Source organism: Lissotriton helveticus, chromosome 3_1 (assembly GCF_964261635.1).
Source record: "Lissotriton helveticus chromosome 3_1, aLisHel1.1, whole genome shotgun sequence".
Lineage (NCBI taxonomy): Eukaryota > Metazoa > Chordata > Amphibia > Caudata > Salamandridae > Lissotriton > Lissotriton helveticus.
This window is the reverse complement of record NC_136061.1, coordinates 451,261,504-451,267,503: the sequence shown is the minus strand read 5'-3', so window position 1 is coordinate 451,267,503 and position 6,000 is coordinate 451,261,504.

The following is a 6,000-nucleotide window of genomic DNA, read 5'->3' as shown; positions in this document are numbered from 1 at the left end:
GTACTCCGGCTTTCGGTGATACTAAGGGCCTGTTAAGGAGGTCCTTCAGGCCCAGAGAAGCTCTGAATGTGGCTCCGGCTGGCCCTTGCGGTGGCTGGAGTGGGTCCTCTCCTGTTCGGGGCTCCATCCCGCATGGCCAAGTCCTCAGGACAGGGTCGCATGGACCCGAGGAGGTATCCTCTGTGTGGCCCGGGTCCTTGACCGGGTGCCAGCCGGCCGTTGGCTGGGGCCCCCCATCTTGTGCCCTGTCCTTGGGCCAACCACAAGAGAAAGTGCCCTGGACAAGGTCCCAGAGGCCGGGGGAGGCCTCTTCAATGTGGCCTGTCCCAGGTGCTCTGACTGAGCCCCGGGTCAGAAATATGTCAGGGGCCCCCCTAGCAGCCTTGTGCCTGAGACCCAGCAGGTGCTCCGAGCACCCGGGGTGCAAAGTCCCCATCTCCTCCAAGGACAAGCATAAGCCCTTTCAGTAAGGAACAGTGCAACCTTAGGGCGATCCCTTGGGAATTAGGTCACATGCAATGCTGGGCAATAGCTCGTCCAGATGGCCGAGCTACCCTGAAAGTCCTGATGAGGGCTCATTTGGAGAACAGGAGTCTTTATAGAAGGCAGGTATTACTGTAAGGGTTTTGGAGTACGCTGGTCTGTAAAATGAGTTGTGGAAGCTTGCAAAGTTCTAAGTGCGCAGACAGGCTCGCAGGGCTGGAACAAGTCAGTGGTTGGAGCTTCTTGTCGTGCAGGGATTGGCTCTTCTTTGTCCTCTTCTTCATAGGTCATCTGTAATCCAGCGACTAAGGTTTAGGGGTCCCTTGTATATCCTCTCTCTCTGTGGAGGGGGCATATTCCTAACCCTATTGGCTACAGTCCTCCAAAACAATATGGAAGATTCTGAAAGGAGGGGGTGCGGGTCACTTCAGTTTAGGGGTGGCAATGGCTGAGAGAGGACACACTTGCTTACCAATTTTCCAAGGGACATTGCTGCCAAAAATGCTATGTTAAATAGTTTTATTAAGCGCTTAAATACCCCAGTGTGTCTTGGCGCTGGCTACATATGCGGCATGAAGAGTCAAGGAGGAGGAATTTATAAAGAATTGAACAACTAAGTCTTGAGGGTCTTCCTAAACACCAAGAGATTAGAAGACGTATTGATGCTAACTACAGGCTTTTGAAGCTCCCAGCACAAAGCTGCAGCCACCCCACGCCACATATTTAAATCTGGGCACAATCACGTATTTGGCAGTAGAGAATCTTAAGGGTCTGTTAGCAGTATACCAGTTGAAATTATTTTTTTAGAACACAGGGCCTTGACTGTGTAGTGCTTTGTATACGATGCACAGAGCGTTGAAAGACACGATCTGCCTGATGGGCAGCCATAGCAGCTTTCTTGTGGGTTTGGCTACCGAGTGGTGTTTTGGGACCTTGAGTAGGAGAAAGGTAGTGGTGTTTCGATGAGTTTGGACTTCGCTGAGCACATGTTGATGTGTATTCAAGTACAGACCGTTAAAGTTGTCAAGCCTTGATAGCGCAAGGTAGGTGACCACTGTTTCCTGAAGATGTTGTGGGATAAAAAGTAGTAACTTCTTTATCAGTTGAGGGTGCTTTTGCCCCTAAATTGACATGCTAAGTACTTTGGTACATCTACAATAGGGTACTGGTGTACTCTTGTAAGTCTCTAGTGTATGATGCTAAAGTACCCAAGGCATCAACACACCAGGGGTCCCAGGGGCTGTAGCCTATATTGTGCCACCCATAGAAGTCCACTTAAACTGTGACTACAGGCTTGCCATTGCAGCCTGTGTGAGTTGGTGTTTGCACCTCTTACTACAGATATGTTTCCTAATATCTGAGATCACTGCACTAAAAACTTAGAAGCCACGCCTATGGCAGGCTCTTTAGTCCTGAGGGCAGAGTGCTTGGTTATAAGTGTGAGGGTTTCCCTGCATTCACAGGGCCCCCCTACAAACCCCAGAATTGATCTCCAGGCCTTGTAAGTGTTGTCAGCCATGTTTAGGTATATAGAAGACATCAGCCATTAAGAGATGTCTAACAATACAGTGGCTGCCCCAAACTCAGTCAAGTTTGGCATCAAACATGTTGACATAATACCAAACATCGATACAGTGCTGGAATTATGATACCATGTACTGGGGGGCTCTGTTGGGGCCTATCTGTACTCCTGGTAACAGCCTTTCTGGGTCTGCAAGCAAGCTAGTGCTGCTGCCGATCACAGACTAAAGGTGTGAGGAGTTCACAGAGTCCTACTATGCAGAATTCTCTGGAGTAAAAAGAAAACATCCTCCACACTATGCGGGTGCCGGTGCACCCCGTTTGCTTTGCATCCGCACGCTCCAAAATCGCACGTGAATGGCACTACACAGTTCTCAAGTGTGTTCTTGCATTCTAAATCATGCACGAACAGCACCACTCGGTCCACATGGGGCCGGGCATCTTGTTTTTTGTTATCTGATATGGTGCTGGGCCTAAATTATATCTGTCCTTAATCTTTGTACTCCTTTATTAATTTCTAGCCCTAATTTGAATTTTTTTATATTAGTGTGAGTCTTTGTGTATTTTATGTTTTGTGTAAATATTTTTGTATTTTTGTGAATTTATTTCCCCTTCTTTCCTTATTTATTTCTTCACCTTTACTTCCTTTTCCTCCTTATTATTTCTACCCCACCCAGTGCCAAGGCAGAGGGACGACTTCCTTGAGGGTGGCGCTGCCACCTAGGTGTTCAGCCCCAGCCGATCTTTCGAGATGAGGTGGTGGCAGCACTATTTTCTTTTTGCGCCGTGCCACCTGCCCTCAATGCTGGCAGCAGGCAGGAGCATCGGCGGTGCTGGGGGATGGTGCCCTGGTGTTTGCGGAGCACCAGCCAGGTTCGGGGCACCTCCCAACAGCTAACGCACCACTGGGCAGACCTTCTGAAAAAGGGACGGGACCTGCTTGACCTGCTAGGCATCGTGTTACAGGACTCGGTGAGTATTAGTTATTTGTTCTGTTTGCATTGTACAATGCTAACAATTTCTTTCTGAATACCATGCTGCTCACACTCAGAAGCAAGTTATGTTTAGTTTACGCTGGTATATTATTGTAGAACCCAGTTCTAGGCAGGTGCTCACTCATCAGGTGCTTGCTTTGGCTGATTAATTAAGAAACTTGTAGACTTTTCTCCTGTCACTATAGTGAATCACTAAGTAGCGCGTTCTCTCTGTGACTTTGTAAATGTAGCTAGTACAGTTCCAGGTTATTGTATTAAATTCACAGTGCTGATGTGAAGTATGCATCTATGCATTGCAAAAACGGGAGACTAAGTTGGCTCATCAATGGTGTTGAGAAATGGGAAAAAATAGAAGCAAAGATCATTCACTGCAATACATTAGTTCCAAATGTAGTTTTTGTTAAGGAAATTTTTAATATGGGTCTAATGACAGTCATTAGACTCGAGTCAAAGCTGCTAGTACTATAGGTGATCTGTTTTAGTGACTGCATTTGCTTTTCATAAAACATTTTGTGTAAATTGTAAACTGAATCACTATTCTATTTTGATTTATCTTCCTAATTTCTTTCATTAACACCCAAGGGCAAGAAGAAGGACATTTCTGAGGGTCTGGGAGAAGCTAGTCAGCTGGCGCCAACCGCCAGAGCTGTAGCCAAGGGCTCTGCTGATCCCAGTTAGTCTGTTTATGATTGTTGTGGTCTTCCTAGGTTGGAATCTTGAGGTCTTGGAATGTTGTTGCTGTCTATTGTGAAGATTCAAATAACAGGAAATACCCAGGAATAGAACACATCTGACCGAACACCTCGTGTGCCTCAATCACGAAGGTGGTACAAAAGGGGGTGGTGATGGACGGAGCATCTGAATCAATCAAACACTCACACCCAGTTAAAAGATCTGGGTTTAATCCATCCCCGTTCTTTAGCCCACTCTGCCACCCCAGTTCAGACATAGCTATATGCAAATCAGTCTGACCTAGTGCCTCATAGGAACAGTCCAGCCCGAACTGCCAAGCCATGTCTTCCCTGGACAGGAAACAAGCTTCCGAAGACCGGTTTCTGGCATTCCAGCCGTCTTCAGCCCGGCTTGCTTGAATCCAGTGGCAAAGTGAGCAAGGGACTCACGTCTGAGCATACCCTGCCACACTTATGGCGGCCAAAAGCGGTATAAAAGGGGGTGGTGATGGACGGAGCATCTGAATCAATCAAACACTCACACCCAGTCAAAAGAACTGGGTTTAATCCATCACCGTTCTTTAGCCCACTCTGCCACCCCAGTTCAGACATGGCTATATGTAAATCAGTCTGACCCTGTGCCTCATGGGAACAGTCCAGCCCAAACTGCCAAGCCATGTCTTCCCTGGACCGGAAACAAGCTTCCGATGACCGGTTTCTGGCATTCCAGCCGTCTTCAGCCCGACTTGCAATGTCCTGGTATTGCATGTATTCTTCAGGTGGAACCACTACAATTCATTCATGAAATAAATGTGTCTGTGGATCTGCAGGTGTCAATTTCACCCAGGTATAAAACACCTCTGATCCAAACACCTTGTGTGCCTCAATCACGAAGGTAACATGGCCACCTGTTGCAGGTAATCCATGTTCTAATAATTTTAGAGTTACTGCCTGACTGCAGTGTTGGATGAAAAAAAGTGATGCCCTTATACAATCAATCAAATGTTTAATTGTTTCAGTTAGTTAAAACCATAACAATATAGATTCTAAAAACAGAAGACAACAGTAAAAGTTTTTTGGTTAGTTCCAATAGATCAGTTAATGGTATTCAGATGTTTACAAAAGTACGTGATTAACAGTTAGTAGATCAGAGGGATTAATTAGCCCATAGTCCGCTGTGTGAAAAGGGAATAATTTTCAGATGTTCTCAACAACCTTTTCATTATTTTCATTGTCCAGTATTCACTCTCTAAGACAAATCTCTCTTGTTCAGCATTACTAGTCAATGGCTTGAAATTCAATATTTAAAGCTTGCTCGTGTACGTTAAGGAACTTTATCAGTTGACAATTCAGTAAGGTGTCAGTTGGGTCCAAGCCAGCTATGATTGCAGATCTGCACGTTCTTATTCTTCTGATGTTCATAGCTTTTTTTTAGTGAAGTGACTTGTGCTTTTAACAGCTTAGGACATGTACAAACTATATGAATAAAACCCTCTTTGCTGCTTCCACATAATCTACATTCTTTCGGCCCTTTGTGAACCAATGTTGGCTGGTCTGTGATGGACAGCAATTTGCCTAAACGCAGGGCCATTAGTTGTAGCTTTCGATAGACCGAGAAGGTGTTGTTTAGATATGGTGCTGTGGTAAGTGTCTTATAGTTGGTGATTACCGTCCAGGCGTGTTTTCTCTTGCTGAGGATGTTTTTGTCTTCTAGCAAGGAGTGGAATTTTGCCGATATGTTTATGGCTTGTTTGAAGGATGAGTATGACAGGCTGGTTTTCCAAAACTCACCTGCACATGTTGCTTATAAAGCTTTTTTTAGATATTGATGGTAGGGAGACTTTTCATCCTTCTCTAGTTCCTCCCACAGAGCCTTATTTAGTTCTGATTCTGCCGCATTTTGTTTCAATCTGTACCATTGCTTAATGGTGGCATACATTCTCCCAAACATTTCGTTGGTTACCCCAAATTCTAATCTCACCTGAGCTGGGGACACGGATTGATGAATTTGAAAGACTCTTTTGTATATTGAAACGTGTAATTTATTGAACAGGTCAGCGTCTTTCCCGTGAAATGCAGTACTAGTGTATGATAACGTTGGTAGTGTTTTAGCTGTTATTAGTGCTAGTAGAGGTTTAAATTATATCCCCTTCAGTTTTTTTGCTAAGGTCCTGAAGGCAAATGATAGGGCATTGGTTCTCTGAATCATTTGTGCTTTTTGTTCTCGATGATTGTGCCTGCTGTTGATTGTGACCCTAATACAGAATAAATCTATCATGCCAGGGGACATGTTTATGTACATAAGGTACAGGGATTAAGATATGTTACCA